The 22948-nt window shown below is 38.9% G+C and overlaps 1 protein-coding gene and 1 long non-coding RNA gene across 8 annotated transcripts in view; one reads left to right on the top strand and one right to left on the bottom strand.

The window, feature by feature from the left end:
• The window catches only part of Mef2 (myocyte enhancer factor 2), a 68738-nt gene that overhangs the window by 38080 nt on the left and 7710 nt on the right, over positions 1-22948 (top strand). The window contains exon 1 of one of the 7 annotated variants that reach the window (XM_011057800.2): positions 8322-9469. The exons of 5 other annotated variants lie outside the window; for them this stretch is intronic. The gene's annotated coding sequence lies outside the window, so the exon portion shown is untranslated. Of the gene's footprint in view, positions 1-8321; positions 10103-22948 lie in introns of those variants that run through there. One more of the 7 variants, XM_011057791.2, reaches the window with a different exon arrangement.
• LOC105147053 (uncharacterized) lies at positions 12511-14701 on the bottom strand. The gene is made up of 2 exons (XR_846257.2): positions 14208-14701; positions 12511-13447 (listed from the first exon to the last, which is right to left on the bottom strand). It is a non-coding gene; the product is annotated as an uncharacterized LOC105147053 (long non-coding RNA).

Below are 22948 nucleotides of genomic sequence, written 5' to 3'. Positions count from 1 at the left end.
TCGTGCTCTCAATTGCAACATCGATTCGAAACTAGACAAAATGTGTTTACCGTGTATGAATTTTTAATACGTATTATACATACACGCCAATATTCTTTTTTGTTAAAAAGAAGAACTGGAATGTATGTGCGCGCGCTTATCTTTTCACGAATAATTTCCTTTTGTACGTACTGTGACATGTATGACTTCACTCGATTCAATTTTCAAACCAAGATTTAAAATCGATAAGATTGTTTCGCTCGACGTTTTGAACGTATTACCGATCGCACATTTGTTGAATTTACGACACAATAGTGATGCGATAACGTATAGCATTTTGATATTTTATGTAAATCACGCGCCCTACATCATCCCTCTTCTTTTTTGTTCTCTCTTTCTCCTGGATTAAGTAATTATCCTTAATTGCGTACGCTTCTCTCGGCTCATAATCCCTTTTTCTCAAAATATCTCTTCTTGGAAATATCCGCTGGTTGGCGACGACCCCATTTGTGCTGTTTAAAAATTATACTTTATTTAATTATCTGCGAGATCCATTTTCCATCTAAGCTACTGAGATAGTTTGGAAATATATCAGGAACTCGTGATATATTCGAATAAGTCAGTGTTTGATGTCGGAATTGAAACTGCTGAATATATTTCTGTGGTTTTAATTTTCGCGCGTTATACAAATAGAAAAATGTATCTACTCCACGTGTCAACCGTTGTCACAATTAAGCACATTGATCATTTTCATTATATTTATGATATGAAAATTTACGCACTTTCCCGAATTATTTCAATCTGTAGTTGTCTCTGTCTGTACATGAACATATTACGATACAATGACGATTCACGACTTGATTTTCTTCTTAAAGTATATTATATAATTATCAGAAAATTATCTTCAGCACTAACTTTAGTCTTAGCTTTAGGGTATATTTAATTGATATCGGAGTGTCCGGGATAGCGTAATTGTGATATTGACCCCTTTTTATATTTTTGTAGTTGAATTTACTTTTTTTTTAAACTTTTCGCGCTTTCTTGTTAACCTTTTTTTTTCTAATTTGAACGTGACTTTCGTAAAACCTTCGTTAATTGACAAAAATTCTGATAATTAATACGAAATTTCTCACATGGATCGATAAAATATTCTTTTTGATGATTTACTTGATTTACTTATTTTACAATCTTGATCTATATTATTCCGCGCTTTTTAGAAAGATTAGAATTGTTAGCCTTAATGATGAAAACGGGATTGAAGATTTTATTTGAAACAGTGTATTTGTAAACTGTATGAATAGAAATCTGGAATTTTATTTTTGCTTTAGACTCTCGTCAATATTCGACAAAATATTATGTATAATCAATCATATTATGTAAAACATTTGAGTAAGTTAATAATTAATTTACAAGCCTTGAGAATCGAAAAAGTCTAAAAATATGAATTTTATATTTACAAGATAATTAATTTTTATAGAATAATTATTTGATGAATATAATTTAGATTTCGAGGATATGAGATTAATTATAATCTTCCGTTTTTTTTTTAAATTACGCTGAAAGCTATTGGAAAGGGATCTATTATATATATCAAGATAAAATTAATTATTACATCTCGACGGTAATAAACACTTGAGATGAATTTAAATATAAAGAATCTGTCAGGTATCTGTCGATTAGCCGGATCTCTACGTGACGAATTATCTCGCTGCATTATGAGCATTAATTGATAACGTCACATGAACTGCCGGCAGATTACATGTCGATCGATTTCAAAGTGGCGATCGTCGAGATATAAAGGATAATTGTTTTGCAGCTTTGAATTTTAAGAACCTCCGTTGTCCAACGTTTATTTTCGTTTCGCGAACTGTCTCGCTCTCCATCATTTTCGATGCGCTGCTATTTTCGATTCGGCGCTCGATCGACCAGGTCACACGGTTAAGCGCGGTTCATCCGATAATGAAGATGGACTTTCCTAGATTTTCCTGAAGAATTTAATATCATTGCTAACGTTGCTGCTGCCGTGCGAGTTTGACGATGAGAGAAAGAGGGAGATGGAGATAGAGAGACGAAGAGATGGATATATATATATATATATATATATATATATATGTGTGTGTGTGTGTGTATCATATGTACATATATGTATGTATGTATGTATATATATATATGTGTGTGTGCGAGAGAGAAAGAGAGAGGGGGGGAGGGGAGAAGGGAACTCTCGAGGTATAGGGAGGTGAAGAAGGAAATAGCGAGAGAGGGATGCGACTATAACATATCGCCCCGATATTGTTATCGATCCCGTCGGTCGGAAGGTATTTGTTACGTTCATTGTTTTTCCTTCGCACCGTCGAGCAAAAGGAGATCACGAGGGCCCGGCGTCCCTTTTACAGTGCTAAAAGGTATCCGCGCCCATCATCTCTACCTGTTTTCTACGCTTTCTCTTTTCCCATCTCTCGTCCCCTTTTTCTTTCACCTTTCCCTTTTCTGGGTGTTCTCTTTCTGTATCCCCGGGAATTTCTTTCTCGCTCGCATTCCCGGCTTTTTTTACGTGACGATTTCAACACCGAAAAAAAAAAGACTCACGTTACATTTGAAAGAGAGAAATAAAGAAAAAGAGAGGATAAAATGAGAGGCGTTTATTAGCAACAAGTACTTTGTGGTTCTAACATTGAACAAGCAAAAGTTTACAAAAATTAGTATAAATAATAAATTAATATCTTATAATAAATTTACCGTGCATTAAAAACTCTTTGTGCTGAGTAGTTAATAATATTATCGACGGAAAAGCGTTTTTTCTTCATTTTTTTTTTTGTTCAAACAAGACGGCGGTCGCAAATAGAAATGGGTTATATTTAATGCATCAAATGCATGGGAAATTCAGATCGTATGGATAAATCTTTTTGTGCAAGGTTCGTGGTTTATTTTCGTAATTTATACTTTTACCGCGCTACTCTTGATGCACATCAAGAGCGACTGTTGCAGCATTAAATCGGTCTTGATCGAAGTAAACGGTTTTAAGCATTTGTGTTTTACATTTTACGAATTTTTAAATTTCAGATTCAGTTATAAGATACACAAGCGATGACACTTTATTTCTATCTTCCACATTCTCCATTACGATCTCGGCGGAATGAATATAGCAAGATAATTATATTATATTAAAAATAATGCAACGTAGAGACTTTGTAAAATCCAAGAAAGAGTGCCGATCGCAATCTATATTAGTCGACAGGGTAAAGCAGAAGCGACGTTACTTTTCACGTGGCTCCTCTCGAACGCGCCTTGTAACCGAGTTACACGTCTATTATTCGTTACCTCGCTGTTAATTTGTCATTTCTAACTGAATGGATAGGTATATTTTCTTCTACGAAAGCGTCACCATGATGAACGTGCAGCGAGTAGTCGATCCATCCGGCGCGCAGCGCGTCGCGTCATCTCGGTTCGCTCCATCTCGCACGACGGCCATGCATAGCTTATGCCGCTTAATTAAATATCCCTGCTCGCCCGAACACCGCTGGCGTTTGTCTGACGTTTTTCGATATTTTATATGGCGCATCTGTACGAACGCGGCGTATACGAATCCTCATCAATGTTTGTTATGCGCTGTGAATTTTTTGCGTTAAAACTTTTACATGTGGAAAATAAATGTGAGAATTTTAGATATCAAAGTTTCCACGCATTGGGAATTTGTGTTACTCGATTTTTAAAAGAATCAGATATTTTGACTAGTTTTGAGAGATGCGTGTAAATGTGCAAATATAATTATCTCGTGTATAATTATTAAAAAAAAAAAAAAAAAAAAAAAATAGAAATTACTTGCAATTCATAGTTTGCGTGGTTACGAAGATATTTTTATATCAACATTTGGGAAAAAAAGAAAAATAGTAAATATACACAAAAATAATAGGCGGATAAATGATTATCTCCGAATTTCTTCACCGTATTTTAATCTCGATTAAATCGTTTTAAGATAATAGATATTATCTAGGTGAGCGACAAATAATACATATGAATATAGATGGAAGTATTACTTCGCTTTTTTTAAAATAGTTCATTTAAGTAATCGTCGAATCCGCGACGTTAATTTTCGGTAGATAAATTATAGAAATTTAGAGTAGTAGAGTGATCGCGTGAGCGCGATTATTTTAGAAAAGCTTGAGTACCTTCGAGTCTACTTCTGTAATCAATCCGCCGACTCCGTTCCTACCACACGCAATACCGTTACGTATTCAAACTCATATCCCGAGTGCGAATGATCATCGTTGACCGCGGACCGTTTTAGGCTTATTAATTACTTATCCGTCTTCCGTTTCTCGTGTCTTCTCGCGCTCGCTCGGCGCGAAATCGATAGGCCAGGACATATCGAGCACTCTCGCTTGCGTCGTCTCTCTCTTTCTCGACGGGTTAGGTTGTCCAATCTCTGTAGGGGTACAGCTACATTGCAACTCATGCATAATACATTACGATCCGACCTGGAGTAGATTTATATTTACTCCCGTACCGGCGGATAATTCGTTAAATATCGACAGGCACCGCACGGTTCCCGCGCGAGCTTTTTACGTCGACGAATATCCAACACGAATATTCCCCGCTTTGTAGATCCCTTCGTCTTATTGTACGATCCAGGGTAGTGCAACAGTTGTGCACGAATCGTCATAGCCTAAACCGGACTTCCCGAGCGAATGTCAGTCTACGATTGGACTCGAATCATTCTCGCGGCACAACCGCGCGCGTCATGAATTCTGAAAATCTTACAAATAATTCTTTTTATACGATACTGGTATCGTTGCCAAATGTGGAATAACTTTTATACACGAGCGGTTTAATTCGCGTTCGACAAAACAATGTTATGTTATTGATATTCTGGATTTCCACGAGAAGGTCGGATTTATAGTTACGGAGAAATTGGCAGTGTAACATTTTACTGTTCTAATATTTTACTATGTCTGTATTCTATTATTTTCGTATTTTACTGGGTTTCACCCATCCTGGTTTTATTTTGTGAAAAAAAAAAAGAGGTATGACTTGTGCACCTCCAGCGAGTGTAATTTCGAAATTTTTAGTGACGCGTCGTAAAATTTGGCTGCGGAAATGCGGAAATGCACATACGGATATTTTCAGAATTTGATGTATTTGTCAGGACGGAATTTCAAACGTCGTGCTATCTAATGCCGTCTACTCTGGACAGATGAACCGCGAATGTCGGCAATTCCGAGTGACGTGTTACCGCGACACTCGATATCGCCTTAGCAAATCGACGTCAATTTCGGATGCATCCGGTGAAAATCGGGACATCGATTTTGAACATCGATCGCGTGCTTTCGAAAATTCTGATGAAGACTCCACAAATGATTCTGAATGAGATCACCCTTTTTTCCTCTCTCTTCTCTCATCGAATGATCATTTTCATGCAGATATTTCAAATCTGTTTTTTTTTTGCTCTAGACTACACTAGAACTCTCTTCTTGCTTTTTGACAAATATATACCTATCTCGCTTCAAGTTCCAAAGTGTATACCAATTTAGCCATAGAAAACAAACCTTTTATCTATTCTTTTAAGATTTTTCATGAGCTGTGACACTGTAAAAAAAACACAATGACGTTTGTTCGTCTTTTTGACTCTACTATTTAGACTTTACTATTATATTTAATCTCTGTAATCTACAGACTGTTTATTGCAATTACGATATTTTCTACTATAGGAAAATATTTCGAAGAAATTGATTTTGTCGAACTTCTTCGATATCAGATTCTTGTCAATTTAACCAATTCGCGAATTATAACTTCGTTTAATATTTTGACTATTAAGTTAATTTCAGCATTGAGCTTAATAAATCTAGTGATATTACTTTAATACTTTATTATTTTTTAATGCCTTAATATAATTTACATTGTTTTTTAAATCTTAAGATATTGATTGGATAAACAAAATCATTATTGACAAATGAGCGACGGGATCTGCGCGAATTTTACATGTCGCTCAAATAGATGACATGGCAGTTAAAAAAAGTGTTAAGTAAACAATTTACTTTTCGTTTATCCACTTTCCTGGATCTTGCACACTATAATATGCATGTATGAACATAAGGTGTTGTTTGAATACGAATCGAATTGTTCAGCGGAAAACATTCCGATTATGATGGACAATCCTCGTTGAATCTCTCTCTCGTCTCAATTCGGTCGAATGCTGTTTGTGTCGCGAAACAAAGAAAGACGAGGGAGGGGAGGTACGCACCTCTCTCGTGCAATGTTACGCGGAAATCGAGCGGAAGCGCGGATAACACCTTAAATAGAATCGTGCACTTGCGATACTTGCATACCGCGATGCATGACTCGGGCAGTCGCCGTGCGTTCACGTACGACCGGTCTATAACACAATTGTTATTTTCGTCGACTCCAAGGCGCGCATACATACTTTGTAATGCGCCAGCTCCGTATAAAACGCAGGTCGATTCTTGAACCGTACCGCCGCGCCGCCGCGTTATTTCTGGCGGGCGAAATATTAATAAAGTGTAAGGATGCGCTACGTTTGCGTAAACACGCGGCCTTTCGCCGGTCGAATCGCGCGCATCGCCAGAGCGCCGTTAAACGGCATACCCCGTGTTTTTCTATTCATTTCTCTTTCTCTCTTGCGTGCACTTCCTATCTTAACCGCCGTACGACTACGTAACGACTCGTAATCTCGCTGCTAACTTTCTGTTTCATAATCACCTCTTTTTCGTGATGCGCCAAGTATTTTTTTTTTCTTTTTTTTTCCGCTCCCCCCCCCCCCCCCAAGGTGTGTGTCGCGGTACACAGGTTCTCTCACACTTTGCCTCACGCCCGAAGGAAAATACTACGTCGTGAAAGAAATTAATTATGTGCGTTTGATATGTGCATCGCAAAATTGCAAATTATATGCCAAACGATTACCATTAGGCATCGCGGATTGCTTGCCGCATATCGATTTGATTTCTTGATGGTAACCCTCGCACGAGCGAAGATTTGAGAAATCGTTAGTGTGTGACTTTCCCAAATCGCTATGAACTGCATTTATGCCTTTTATCATCTCCAAGCTTTATTTGAAACTCTCGATTCCACTATTATTAATTCTAATCGGTATTCCGCTACGTTTCCTTGATTAATATTCGCACGTTTAGAGAAAGATGTTTGTAACTTAAAATTATGTAAAGCTATGAAAAACATTTGTTGTATATTTTTTATAACGTTATTGAAGTAAATGTATTGAAGAAAATTCGGGTCCATTAAATCGCGAATATCGATTAGGGTTAAATAGAAAGTTAGTTAAAGCTATGGAGTACATAAATTTGATGGTATCTATCTAATTATGCAGTTTTTAGTTTATTGCATTTTACATCTGCAAATCTTTGCATCAATAAAAATCTAAAGACAGACTTTTTGTATCACATTTGTGTTGTCTGTTGTAATAAAAAATTTTTTCACAATTTATAAAGAAGTTTGTCTGTTTACGTATAATATAAATTAATTTTAATCTCGGTTCAATTTACTCTTTAATTTTTTTTCTAATTCTTAAAACTAGAAAAAGATGAAAATTAAGTCGAACCGAGATTAAAATTAATCTACATTGATAGAAACAATCATTAAACAGAATAGGCAGTCAACATTGAAGGTACATGTCGATACGCATTTCTTTCTTCATAACTTGAATACTTTTTCTACTTAATGCATATTGCATCAGTATTGAGTAAGCTCAATCACATCGTCGAGACAGGACAATCGACGAATCGGTGAAGCCAAGATTATCGTCATAATCGATAAAGAAAAGGTGATAGAGAGACGAAAAACAAAAGCGCGCGGTTTTTTGGTTTGCGCCGCTGTGATCGGAGCAAGTCTCGCGCGCGGTGCTCCACTCTTGTTGACGCGAGCGAAACGGTCACGTCGCGCACGCGTCTTGTTGCACCAGCCAGTCGCAAGAACATGCGACGGCGCGGCGTGCGAGTGCGAGTGCGAGGAGGACGCGGGACGAGCCAGCGACGAGCTGGCAATAAGCGGCGCGAGATGGCGCACGCGAGCACTGGACGGCGCGATTGGCTGGCTGCCGGCTGACGTCCGCGGCGTTATCGACCAATAGGGGGTCGCGCTGCCGCGACGTATCTCGGCTCGCCGTAGCAAACTTCAGAGGCGAGGTGGACCGACTGGTACACGATTACCAGCCGCGACGACTCGTTTCCCCCTCTTACTTGCTCGTGCCTTCTCTCTCGCTTCCTCCGCTCGCTCCATCTTTACCTCTCTCTCTCTCGCGTGCGCGCGCGCGCTCCTCCATCCGTCTCGCTCGCACGCATATATGCACACTCTCTCTCGCTTGGTTCTCAGCGCGACTTCCTCAAATCTTTATTTCAGGCTCGACCGCGAACTCGGGGCGAACTGGTCGAAGCGCGCGCGACCGCCCCGGTTTTTTAACCGTCCTCACGGCAAGCTCACTACAAGCGGCTACCGCCGTCGCCGTCGTCATCGTGCTAGTCGTGCGATACGTCGTACATACGCGCGACTGTGTGCGCCAGGGCAGCACCCGTCGCCGTCGGAGTCGCGGAGAGACGACGCGTGTCTAAATTTGAATACGCTCTGGTAGCGTAGAGGAGAAGCAGTGCCGTCCGCGCGTGTTACGCCGCCGGAGCGCCGTCTTCGCCATCACCGTCGTGCTTGTCACGCGTGTAAAGTATATTTTAAGAAAGACGCTCGTTTCGCCGTGCATCTCTAGTCAACGCATCTAGTCCCCGCGATCACGTCGCGGGTAAAAGCTAACCTATCTCTCAACCTCGCGCGCGACACACGAACGGAGTGAGCGCGCGTACCGACGTACCGACGCACACACGACCTAAGAATAATTCACCACGTTATCAATCGAGATAAGTCCCTATAAATATTATCGTGCGAGTGATTCACGGCGAAGGTGAAGGAAGCGGAGAGAGAGAGAGAACGAACGAAGAGGAAGAAGAAGCAAGAGCGATTTGGACTTTGATAAAATTGACAAACGTTTGCGGTTGATTTTTCTCTTTCGATACGCACCACGACGCAAATCATCGACTAGCGACGGTGAACAAGATCGAATCGTCGCCGACGGACCGCGAGCAGCGAGAAAGCAGAAGCGTCGCACGCGACACACACACACACAACGCGCGCGCTCGCGCGCGCGCGCAATTTGTGCTTGCGAGAGAGGAAGAGAGTAGTCCGATTGGAGAGTGTGCCAAAGAGAGGAAAAAAAGAATCGCCACGAGAAAGAAAGAAAGAGAGACGCAACAACGACGAGAGAAAGAAAAGAGATAGTGAGTGTGCCTGCCTGTCGGTTCTCGTTGATTCCTCCGTTCGTTCGTCGGTTCGGTTCGGCGTGGTATTGGTCAGCGACGACGCGAATTAGTGTGCGAGAATCAGCATCCGGCAAGGAGAACGAGAAGGAGGAGTAGTAACGACAACAGCAACAGCAACAGCAGCAGCAGCAACAGCAGCAGCAGCAGCGGCAGCAGCAGCGGCAAGTTTTGTTTTGATCGGCGAACGATCGCGCCGTCTCACGATCTTCGCCTCTCTTTCCCGTCTCTTCGTCGTAGGCGCCCGCGGGGGTGCTTTATCGCGGTGTGGAGGAGGAGATATCGATTGCGCGCACGGGACCATTGACGTCGTTCTGGAGAACGGCCGAACGTCGTGAGCGAGAAAGAGAAAGAGAGAGAGAAAAAAAACAAAGAAGGACACGGCGAGACGAGACGCGACGCAACGCGACGACGACGACGACGACGACGATACCTTTCGTTGTCGGCGACTTCCGCACGTTCTCCGTACGCTAACTAGTTGGCGGTGTACGTTCACGTTGTCGTCGTCGTCATCGTCATCGTCGTCGTCGTCGTCGTCGTCATCATCCTCGACGACACGCGGCGCGTCCTCGAGCGAGATCGCGATCGCGATCGCGGTTCGACGCGCCGCGTCGCGGCGCCGAGATCCCGAGGATCGCCCGCTCGCTCGCTTGCTTGCTTGCTCTCGGCCTCGCTCTCGTTGACGCTCTCGCGGGGCAGATCGATCGATACGCCGCGGCTCAGCAGGGACTCGGCCGACCGACCTGACTCCCGCCGTCGACATGCCCCGCTGATGATCCAGTAGGCTGCGAGATCCGGTGAGTTTACCAAACGCAGTAGCAACGACGAGGAAGAAAACCGGGTGAAAGAGAGTGAGAGAGAAAGAGAGAGAGGAACGTGGGTGGGAGGATAAGGAGAGGAGAAACACTCTTTCAGTCACGGTGAATCTCCACCAAGAGACCTCCCCCTCTACTATCGATGTTATGTTCGTTAGGTATGCGTGTCTTCTTGGACTTCATCCAAGAGAGACGGTCGAGACTTCTCGACCCTGCGAGCTTCGCGGAGAGAAGTCGGACCAGTCGAGATCCGTTTCGCCAAGTTCTGCGATGATAATCTTCATATTTTCTCTCACACGTTATGATCTTTGATCTCTCCGCGCGCGGACGAGATTCAATCTCTGCTTTATCCGAAACGCGACACATTAATTCTGAACAATTGTTCTAACTTCATTATCGCCATGGACAAGCCGAACGTCTTATCGCGAGATTTTAACTGTTATTAAAATAGCAACGTTTAACACCATTTTGCCGTGGTAGAAACGGTAATTTGACGACACTGAATAGTAATTGCGAGTAATGCGGTAACTGGCGATCGTATCTTGTCTTTAATTCGATTACTACTGTATGCTTTAGTATTCCGCTCCTAATTCGATATCTGGAACTGTCTTATTCAAGATGTCGTAATTTCATAATCATTCGGTATTAGATCTGTCATGGTCTGACGTTCTTTGGTCAGAATTACCAGAATGACAAGGGTATAATTCTCCTGGGATATATTCAATAGTGTTTTATTGATAACATGAGATACGAGGAGCGACTATGATTACGATAAAATAATTAAACCTTTTATAAAGATGGAACTATCGTTTTCTACGAATGCACGTTCGATACGGTTAATCATTCTTCAAGCTGGAATTAATGCTGTACTGATAAGACAATCAAAGAAATGTATGTGCAGTATTACATTGTTTACGTTGACATGTAGTAGTAATTCCTTTATCTAATTTATAGCCGGAGCTAAATGAAGAGATTACATAATTTAAATATTACATAATTTATAGCTGGGATATGAATACCGATAAAAAATGAATTTAAAATAAAAATGAAGAAGCGGGATTTTTCTAAAAAAAAAAAAAAAAAAAATCAAAATTTATTAATTGTCCTGTACAGAGTTCATTAAGAAAATTAATTCAAAGAAGGAAAAAAATGCTTTTCGTGTTCCAAAAGATTAGCATTGTATTCTTTTTTTAATTTGTTCAAAATTCTAAAACGTAATAAAATCAAATTCTAAAACGTTATCGTTTACGCTATGTAAGCGATTGCATTGACGATGTTCCCTGAAATCTCCCTATCATATTTCCGCTATTAAAGAATGGTCTGATTGTAGTATATTGTGTTAACGATAGATTTGCTGTCGTACCGTCGCGCGTCGTACGTTTGATACGCACATAAATTTTTCACACAAATTTTTACACAAATTGACATGATAAACTGCGATAAATGTACATTTTATTTCTAAACGCATAAGGAAGTAAAGGAAAATGCTAGGCATATCGAACTTGAGTAATGAAAGTACATGAAGTTGTTTAAGATTGCGAACCTCTGATTGGGGATTACCAATTCTTTTTTTCTGTCGTTATATCGACTTTGTTAGGTTGACCGAGAAAATAATGGGGACCCAGGCTCGGTTCTCTCGCTCCGATTAAAGACGCCCTCCCTTCGCAGAACATGAGAGAGAAAAGAGGAGCGTGCTCGGTACCTACCGTGTAATCCGAGGATCACGCCTCTGTGATAAATTATATCTCCTGCCCACGGCGAGATACTTTAATCAGATCCTTAAAACAATATTCGATCATCCGGAACACGCGCGCACCATTACATTTTTATTTGGGACGGAGAAAAAAAAATGTGGAGCAGAGGAAAAATTCAATATTTCAGAGCAGATCAATTTTCGTTCAATTTCATGGGATTATAGAAATATCTCGCTCCAATGGATCGAACTTCGCTTAATTTGTAACTAAATAAATATCGCAAATTTCGAAACGTTACAAACGTTCCCGTTATAGTGAAATTATTGTTGTGACTGGAATGTTACTTTATCTTTTAATTTCTCTATGATATATGCGCAGCATTTCATTCAGGATGTATCCTTCCGATTGCGTTTGCGATTAAGAAACGTGTAACTTTTATTACACGTTGCGTTATTTTACTCGGAATACCATAAATCATCGATGGTCATTTTGATCGGTTCGCTATCTAGCGCGCGAGCATCGGTGCGGAATCTGCGCAAGTTTGCACGCATAAACGATCCGACAAAGCGACATCCTAACGAGCCGGCATAGTTGTTAGTCGAGCGAAGATTTCATCGAGTAACACATACATACGCACACAAACGTAGGTCTGAAATTATCAGCTACAAGGATAAGATATAAAGAATAAGGCATAGATAAATAGGTAGATAAAGTTTATTACGTATTCTTCAACATCTTCAAATGGGGAAAAAGATTTCAGTGTGCAATACTCGTTTTTTACTCCATTTCTAAGTGTTTTAGTAATTTGTGTTTTTGCCATCGGCAGATGCTTGGAAAGAACGATTTTGCTGAAATATCTAAAAATTGAATTTTGAATCAAACTAATTACGTAAGAAACTCGAACAATGCTGTAAAAAATGTTGACGTTTTAATAATCAGCATCAGTATCCTTGATAATGTTTTTTGATCTAACTAAATAATTATTTTCAGATCTGTATTCAACTAAAATAGATACTGTGAATAAAACTGTTCTTTTTCACACGTATCAACGTTATAAACATGATAATCTAAATTCTAAAATTATTGAATTCAGTGGCTATGTATATTCAAGGAATGTCGAATATTTTTTTTTTTTTCCGAAAATAACATCAAAGTAGTGAGAATTGACACACTTAATATTTTCTTTAAATAATTTCCGTTAATACTATCATAACGCATCCTGTTCGCGCTGCGATTCTTAAACTTTGTCACCTCCGTCTTCGTATCTCGTTCTCATATTTCATTGTATCTCGACCTCGGCGCATCTCGCGCGATAATCCTTTGAATTCGATATTGACTCGGCTCGGTCGCGGACACAATCGCTCTCCGCGATAAGGCACAAGTTCTATCAGCTGGACCACATGCGCGCTTTCAGTGTGTGACATATATATATCTACTAGTCAGATAGCAACGCGTTTCTTCGATCGACAAAGTCGCATCTCTCTAACGGCCGATTATTAATCGGCGCGATGTAACGAGATGCAAATGAGCCTCACGTGTCGGCATCGCTGCAACCGGCTCGCCAATGAAACGAACGCACGATGATTAAGTACGGGCCGTTCGCTCGACTGGAACCTGCTCTCGTGTCCGCCTTCTGATAAGAATTTCATAATTTTCAATCACTTTTTTTTCCCTTTTTGACTCCGGGGTGAAGGTCAAGCATTACGTAATACATTTCGCGGATATCGTATTAAAGATGTATGTATACCTATTACAACGCAAAGCATTACCAAAAATACGAAAGTTTTTATAGATTATTTTATTATTACTTTTGAATATTTGTGGAGAATTTTTTTTACGATTCTTTTATTGGTTTGAAAGTTATTTAATTTGCTTGTTCGTCTTGGTTCTTGTGGAAAATCGCATTTTACGTTTTTACAAATTTGATGAGAGGCATTACGAATTAAATTTTATATATATGTAATAATAAAATTTCAATAAATATTCGTGCAAAAATCCATGTGGATCTCGATATGTTATATTTACCTATGTAAAATTGCATCAAAATATGATAATTATACTGTCAAACATTCAGTAACATACAAGAGAAATGTAATCATACGTCACATGTGTTGTGGATTTGTGTTTACTAATTATTCTTCAATTATATGATCGTCGAAACTTTCTTTATGGCTTAAAACTCGCCCCCACTGAAGCCGATTATACCGATCGGCACATTGGCACTTCTTTTTCTTCTTTTTCAAAGAAAAAGAAGAAGCAAAACTGTCGATTGGCACGCTTGGCTTCAGTGGAAACAAGTCTTTAACATATCCGTATATCGCCATTTGCTGCGACATAATATTTTCATTGCGTTTCGATACGCCGTAAGTTACGGACGGCACTATAATACGTACCGATAATAGACTTTTATATTACATCCGGATTGTTCCAAACCGTTAACCGAAGAATTAGTCCGTGGTAATGTTTGAACAGCTGTTGGCTTGCAACTTCTTGCACTTAAACCTTAAACAAAATATTCCGCTCGAACGAAAACCCTAATTCCCCAATTCTCCGACTAATCGACTTCTCGAACAAATTTCTTTCCGCACATCGAAATTATCCAGCGGTTTATTTCTGATATTACTTTATTATGCATCGTTGTAATATCATGCTCACTCGTTCCTGATACCGATTTCACTGTGTCTCGGCCCTGGGATGTATAGGCCGGCGTGCTGCAAGCTGGTGGTCGCTGACCCTCACTCCGAGTGGTGGTGTACGCTCTTGTATAATAAACCGAATTCGATCGCGGGAGACACGTCGAGCGTAGTCTTTTCCTAGATCTCGTCGCACATCGCCGGTAAAGATAGCAAAGGGGTATATACGTATAGCGAACGCGCGCGGACGTGCCGAGCGCTATGTCGCTTTTCATTCACTAGTCGCGCGCGCGCGAGTAATAATTTATCTCCACCCCCTCTTACGGTTGGAAAAGTCGTCGTTGGAAAACTGCGCGGGGAGTATGTACACCCACGTGGATCGATCGATCACACGCGGAACGTCGATTCCGCGTCGAGGTGGCAAGATGGTGATAGCGACGCCGAGAAATCATTATCTCGCGAACTCGGGGGAAGGTTTATGTTCCCTTTCCCTTTAGCAAACGATATCGAACGATATCGAACATTTCCCGCGAATCGGTTTCGCTTTTCGTCAATAGAAATCATCCATGTGTATCCATAAAAATTGTTTATTTAATAATTACTGCTGTACACAAAACAGGGGCGGTTTTACATGCAAAATGCCAAACTTCGAAAACTTGTATAATTACTCGCTTGATGTGTAATTACGTCGTGCAACGAACCTGAATTTCCTTTGTATAAAGTTAACGTGTGAAGTTAACCACACATTGCTCATAGTTTAATAATCTAATTACTGCTATTTACAAAAAAAAGAAGAAAAAAATTGCAAAAGGATGAAATTGTTTTTCATACGAAATGTCGAACTTTGAGAGCTTCTTCAAGTCTTGACTTTTTTTCTTATTAGGGGAAACCGATATTTTATACCAGTTATAATTGGCTATAAATGTTATATCAAAATTTAATAGTGTTATAAATTATGAGCACGTAACAACACTCGAGAGACTTGATTTTATTAATTATAAAGATCACAAAGCTTTCCTGTAGAGATATTTTCAATTAAAGAGACGCGCTATCTCATGCATATTTCGAATGTACAACACACACACACACACACACACACACACACACTGAAAACTTAATTTAATCTCGAGGGAATAAATTATTTTATACACAGACGTTGAATAGGATTTTGAATATAGTTTGCAATTAGTATCGATAATGACTGTCTACATTTCTTCACGGAGAGAACAAGAATGTAAATGAACAAAATGAAGTAGTTGAATGAGAAATATATAAAGCAGCGCATCTAATTTTTTTACATTTCGAGACGTGTAAAATTGTTATTTTTGAGAGGATACCTTTTTTTTTTTTCAATAATTGGAAGGGCAAATATTAAATATTAGTTTTAGCACGCGCGAATTTATTTATATCGCTCAGGCAAGAACCAACAAACGTTTCGCCCACTCGGTCGTTGGTTTGTGCGCTTTGGAAAACGTAAACAACGGGATTCGCGACCGATAATTCTCTCCACGCGCGCTATATAACGTCTGGCAGCTGGCGTACACGTACACGTAAAAACCCTGGCTTTAACTCGCCGTTCTAATTCTAATCCCCCCCCCCCCCTCCCCCTCGGACTATATTTACTGAAGCTTTTCCCATTCATTGCGAGCACGCGATGTGTCGTTACGTGAATTAACGCGAATGCAACGCAGCGGTGCGGCGCTGCATCGCGTTTTACCCCGTTATTTTCGTTGCACTTCATTTTACACTTCGTATCAAGATCGCGTTTCATAATCGCGCACGCACGAGACGCGATCTAATCGCGCGAGTTAATCGCGAGTCAATCGCGACCGTTATCCATTCTTCTCTCCCCTCCCCCCCCCTCCCCCTCCGATTTCCATCCGAAAAGAACCGCAACGAACGGAACGGCGTGATACGTCCTTTATTTATCGACGATTTTTATCTGTACTCGGAATAACGAGTAGTTTATGCTAATGTAAGTTAAACTAATGGGAACTAGAAGAGAAAATATGAGTCAGCAGAAAATAAATTAAGATAATCTGTGATCTGGATAAATTATTTAAATCTAAATGAGTTAAATCTATACGAATGCTGTTATTTTTGCGATATAAAGATACATTCACACAGTTTTATACAACTGAAAAATATCAATTTGTTGTACAGGATGATGAAAAAGTATGATCAATTTTTGTATGTTTAATTGTTTGTTAAATTATTACTCGGATAGTAAGCTGACATTGAGTGTGTTCCAGTAAAAAAAAGACACAGATGATTCAATGTAACACGATGAATTATTATATCTTTATTGTTAGCCAAAATTAAACAAAGATAAAATTACTATGTTTTACTGAATGGTTTTTGATATCATTAAAATCAAATAACACCAGCTTGTTACCTGATAATGATATGTGTTTAAAAAAAAACAAACTCTGAAATGTTAATTTGCACCAAAAAGTTTTTATCAGTTAATTGAAGATCGCTCTACTGGCTGCCTGGCAGAATTGATCCGTGAAAAGATGGGCGGTTATTGTTGATGCGTTTCCGAAGCGCCTTAAAGCTTGTTTCAAAGTTAAAAGTGATTATTTTGAATATTTATTATTTTTTTCTATTTAATAAAATATAACTAATAGTCCAATTTATTTGTTTATATACGTTACTAATAATTTGATAAAGACAAAACTTTGTGCATCAAACTTTTTTGTCATCCTATATAATAATTGTTAGCTACGACTTAAATGATTTTCTTAATGACATTCTTCGATTGTATCGTGTAGGTGGGAGATTTATTTATCTGATTTACATTAACTTTACATATTAACTTCATAAAAAGGAGACTTAGATTGCGCATTACATGACGTAATTACACATCAAGCATGTATCACGGTATGTCGAACGTACGACGAAAACATGAGAAACAAGTACGAACGAGCTTCGTCATTCGCATTTAATTTAGTTGTATTTCATCTTCTTATATAATGCATTCTTCACGGTATATTGCCGCGATCAGGTATGCGTGAAAAGGTACAAATATTTCGAGATACTACCGTTCGACTAGTAGTCTCGTCAACTTGTACAAATTTCATTAATATTTGGACAGCTTTCGAGCTAACGACATCCGTAGGTGAACCATTAAAGTCAACCGCCGAAATTACGGCTTTTACATATGCGAGGGAGCAAAAATCGATCGGTGATTTCTTCTTGTGAGTATCGTCGTGAGTTGTTTTTGTCCGTCTCATTTTACGCTTGTTACACGCCTATTGCTTTTGCGTGTTCTGCTTGTTTTCTCAAAGTTTTTTTATTGGCGCTTTGCTTATTAATCTAATTTTTGCAATTCTATTTAATTGATTAATAAAAAATGTAATAATTATTGTTTTCTTCTTAATCTGAAATTAATATATCAATATTATATCGATCGGAGTTTGATAGATCTAATCCAGAATTTCAATTGATCGAACTAGACATTTTTCTCAATGTTTTATAAATTTAAATAAAGAATATATTATTTTTTGCATATAAATGATACTTAATTGTGTTATAATTCATTATCTGTTTTCTCAATTTCAATTCTATTAATATTAATACTTTTCTTTGCTAAATCATTTTATTTATTCGATAAGCATTTATATTATAATAAATTAAATACTACATATATATTTTTATGTATTTATGCGCGTTCAATATATTAGTCGCATATATTTTTTTTTGCTCATTTATTTACGAATCATGCAACGTTTAATCGGATCCTCGCGTTGATCGATAAACTATGATCGATTGGCAGCTGTTCGGCGTCGATCGAGGACGTCGTGGCGGATCTCGTGGAAAATGAAAATTCCAGAACGGACGGTAGATTGTAACAACGTTCCAACTGCCATTCGCTTCCGTTCGCACGCCGATTAATCGCGCTTCTCTATCATCAAGACATTACTAGCTCTCTGGTTCTGTGTGTGTATATGTGTGTGTGTATGCGCGTGTGGCTCACCACATCCACTCTCTCTCTCTTTCTCTCTCTCTCTCTCGTATAAGCTTCACTGGCAGTAGGACAGCGCGCAAGAGGGGAGAGGGGCCAGGGGAAGAGCACCTGTGCAAGGTTGAAGAGTACACCACGACCACTCCTTGTTTGTCGCAACCTGTTAACGCGCCGCCTGTTCGCGTATGCCGGCGCGCAACAACCCTTCTTCGTCGTTCAACCGACGGGAAAACTTTAGGCCGTGTAATCCCCGGCAACTGGTCGACCAACCGACCGACCGACCAACCGACCGACCGGCTTGGCTGGATAGCAGTCGGTCGATCTGCACTGTGATCATCCCGGATTATCGTTCTTCGTCGTTTCTCAAATCCGCTATTGAAGTCGGCCGAGACCGCGCCGGCGAGAAATCGATCCTCTGACGCAGATCGCTCGACGAACGAGTGGTGGTGATGGTGGTGGTAGTGGTGGTGGTGGTGGTGGTGGTGGTGGTGACGATAACGACGGGAGGTTGTAGTGGGGTAGTGTACCCCGTATAATCGGATCCCTCCACGAGAGCTTTTCCCTTCTTCATCATATATCGCAACGTTACATCGTATGCCGCAAGGCACTCACAAACACGTTTAACATATATATATGTGTGAACAGGAAACTGATTTATTCATTAGTTTCACGGGACGCAAGCAGCGGCTATCTTTTACAGTTGCTTACGAAGTCATCCTTAACTTAACTATTTATTTAAAAAATCTGCAATATAAAAAATATTTTTGAACGAAAGATGTAAAAGGTCAGAGCGAATAATCGGTGTTTTTTAGTACACTTTTATGTAAAGTATATATGTATAATGAGGCAAAAAAATTTCGTATGTGTGAATAGAGGAGTTGTATGAATTTCATTAACGTTTATTCTTATTATGTTAGTTAGGTGTTTGTTAGAAACTGCTAATGAAAGTGAATGACAACGGTAAAGCGATTTGCATTTCTCCTTGCAAGATGAAATTTATTCATTATTATATGAATCAAACTCTTTAAGAGAGAAGGGAGACGAAAATCGTACGCGACAATAATAATTATCACAAAAATAATTATCTTACTAAAAACGTGAAAGATTGAATTGAAACATCATTACGACTTTGTTGCTCTTTTCTTGTAACGAATTCCGTTGGACGCACTCAACGTGCACTCATATAAAACAGTCATAATTGACGTAAAAGTAGGTACGTTTAATGTAAATACAGAAACGGCGAAATTTTCAGAATTTTATTGTGCTGTTAATAATAAAATATGTATTTTATAATTGGAAATATTTGCATTTCATTTTTACACTTAGACTAAATCAGTGTACAATAGCTTTTTGATGTACCCCAGCCCGCATTAGTGCGTTCAACTGAATTCACTATTAGTCGCTTTTACTCTTATCTCCTCCAGGAAAAAAATTGTTAACATTTCCGGGGGAGACATCTTTGAGAGTCTAGAAAAAAAAGTGTAAGTGAAATGTACAAAGTATACGCAAATAAACTTGTTGTTATCAGTAGTTGTATATTACGTACTCACGTCGTTATTTCCCTGGCCGATCGTTTGCATGGTAATATTACATACACGGTCAAATTACAGACACGTGTAATATTGTAGAGCGCGCGCGCGCGGGTACTTTTCAATCTTCCGCGATTATTCACTTTTCGCAAACTCAAAAATCCTTTCGCTGAACGTGACCTTCGTCACTCATTCGTATCAATAGCGATAAAATTCTTGAGCCACAACATTGCCAATTGACTATTTTATCGGGCAGTGCGTTGCACAATGAGATAACAATACGAATCTTTACGTCTATATCACAGGATTGTTTCTCTCTTTCTTTCTCTCTTTTTCTCTCTTTAATTTTCAAGTATTCGCACTGATGTACTTTAGATATTACTAGTTTCACAAAAGTCGTTTCGTTAAAAATGAGCGATATAAGAATGAACGCGTATGTGTATTTTAGGCATATTTAAATATTATATAATAATTAATGAACTCATTTGTGTACCAATTTGTCGTACATTCTTCTACTGGACATGTGAATACTAAACGCGCGTTAATATTATAGTTGAGTATGGAAAACATCACAAATTGCTAAGAGCTTATCTTTCATAGTTACTTTAATAGTTTAGATACTCGATATTTTTTTTCCATTAGAATTTCTAACTTCGGTTTAGTCAAAAGTAAAATACACCTGTATGACGTACGAATTTACATTATTCTTTCATCAAATTTTTTGGACTCGCAAACTTATGTCGTTATATATCATTAGGCATAAATATCAGTGTTACGTGAATCTTGTCTCAATTTATGCAAATGTGTGTAAAATATAGCATCGAGTCTTTTTTTTTTAGATATAGGCTGAGCACAAAGTAGACTTCTTCAACTATTGAGGACGAAAAGAGGAGTTTTGGGCTCGTGTAACGTCATACCTGCTGTATCGATCGTGTATTACGCAATTTAGGACAGTAGACATCATACGTATTACAGATTCAGGACACGGTAATGGCATTGAAGTAATAATCGCGCCACCCTCGTATTGTCCTCGAGATACACGCATCTCGCTTGCCTGTCGAACTTTTCTCACGAACGTAGCGTGTCGAGAGAAAGCATTTTTCGCGTTTTACTGTAGCAATAAACGTTGTAAGATTTTTTTACAACGAAATCCGCTCCGTTCACCATGTTCCCGCGGAACTTTTTATTCAAACCGAGAATTCTCGTTTACTTTATTAGATGTAGATCACCTGGTATAGGGTGATCCACCCACGAACTTTTCTCTCAGACGGGGGATCGTATTTCATCGTTACATTTTCACCGCATTAACGATCGAAGCAATTAACGTTATCTGCCTCAATACGGCATATGGTTGCGAGAGATAAAGGAGTCGCTTTCTATTTCCCAGCTAACATTATTGCCAATACGCTATGTGTACGAATACAAAGGCTCCTTTAATTGCTTTAATTACCTAGGCACCAATGCTTTCGAACATTGTAGGAAAGAAGCAAGATCTGTTTTGCATTCCGTATTATACAATTCGTAATTATCTATTATTCTATTCTATCCTCTCCACGATCGCGATAGATGTATCAGTATTTGCACACTGTTTTCCGATTATCCTTGATAAACGGTTAACCTATTTTTTTACTTTAATGTATCGACCCAAACATCTCCATTTTTTTCTTCACACCGTTTCTCAATTTTTAAGACTGAAATTTCAGTTGCTAGAAATCCACTAGTTTAGTCTGAAATATTTACAAGAAGAATTGGATTCTTGACTTTCTTTCATTCTATAATACAATATCCATCTTTGATATCAGATCGTGTATGATGCTCTGAATAAATCTTGTCAAGTCCGTTATTCGAATTTATTTTGACCCATTTTTATTTTTAAAATACGATAACAACACTCCGTATTGATTGTCGCGCTTATAAATTCATTTCATTAAAACCGTGTGATGTGTATTTTTTTAAACCTTAATCGCGCTAAAGAGATATACTCTGAGGACGAAACGAAAGGTGTAAAATCTTTCTTTCCTTTTTTTTTTTTTCGGGAAAATGCAAAGAGCTAAATGTGCGTCCTTTGCGTGATGATGCTAATTCTATACGAATTCTATTCTAAAAAATCATTGAAGCTGAGTGAACTCCATGATTATTTGCAATGATCGAGCATCGATAAAATTGCCGACGCGAGACGTATGTTGCTTTTCGTACATTTTGCATCACGCATTCATATACATTTGCCGCGACTAGAAAGCAATTTGAATATAATGTACGATGAATCATCATTCTCTTGGCGATCAGTTGCGTTTTCATTACTATCTCTGACCGGATCGTTTTTCTCGCACTCCTCTTTCTGACAGTTCTTGAACTGTATTTGATGAAAAAAATCGGCAGTTTTTTAATAAATTAATCTTTAGAGAATGGTCGAATAAGTAACATCATTTATTTCGAGCAGAGATTTTGTTTCCATTTTTAATTTAAAACTCGTTAAGACACTTTAATGTGAAAATGAGATGGTCACTTCACACACCCGCTTAGAATAATTCAACTCCGAAATTTAGTCCGAAACTCATTAGGATACTGAATTCCTTTCAAGTCGTGACGAAGAATTCTTTTTGATACCTTCCCTGAAGAGAAATTACGTGAGAGTAAAAAAATATAACTCCGACAAATACGCCGCGCTGGGATTTACGTCGCAAAAAGTCAGAAAAAATAGAAGGAGTGGGGATAATTTTTCCGTAATTACCGTGTTACATGCCTTTGTGTTGTAATAGTATTGTATTGTGATTTCAGTTTTTTATTGTTAATATTAATGAAATTATTGAATCGATTTGTCACTGTGTTAAGTAGCGCCATCATAAACTATAATCTACATAAAATGATTACTGTAGGACGTGCAAAAGACTTAGTGGTTATTTCGTGATACATGAATGTAGAGGAATAGTAAAGTGTGTTGTATAACAAAATACATAAAGTACTTTGCTCTTGTATTTTTTGTTTGTTGTCTTGTATACCCCACC

The sequence above is a fragment of the Acromyrmex echinatior genome, chromosome 2 (assembly GCF_024713525.1).
Source record: "Acromyrmex echinatior isolate Ae372 chromosome 2, ASM2471352v2, whole genome shotgun sequence".
NCBI classification, from domain to species: Eukaryota; Metazoa; Arthropoda; class Insecta; order Hymenoptera; family Formicidae; genus Acromyrmex; species Acromyrmex echinatior.
The sequence above is the reverse complement of the archived record's forward strand: the minus strand, read 5'-3'. Positions and strand labels throughout refer to the sequence as shown.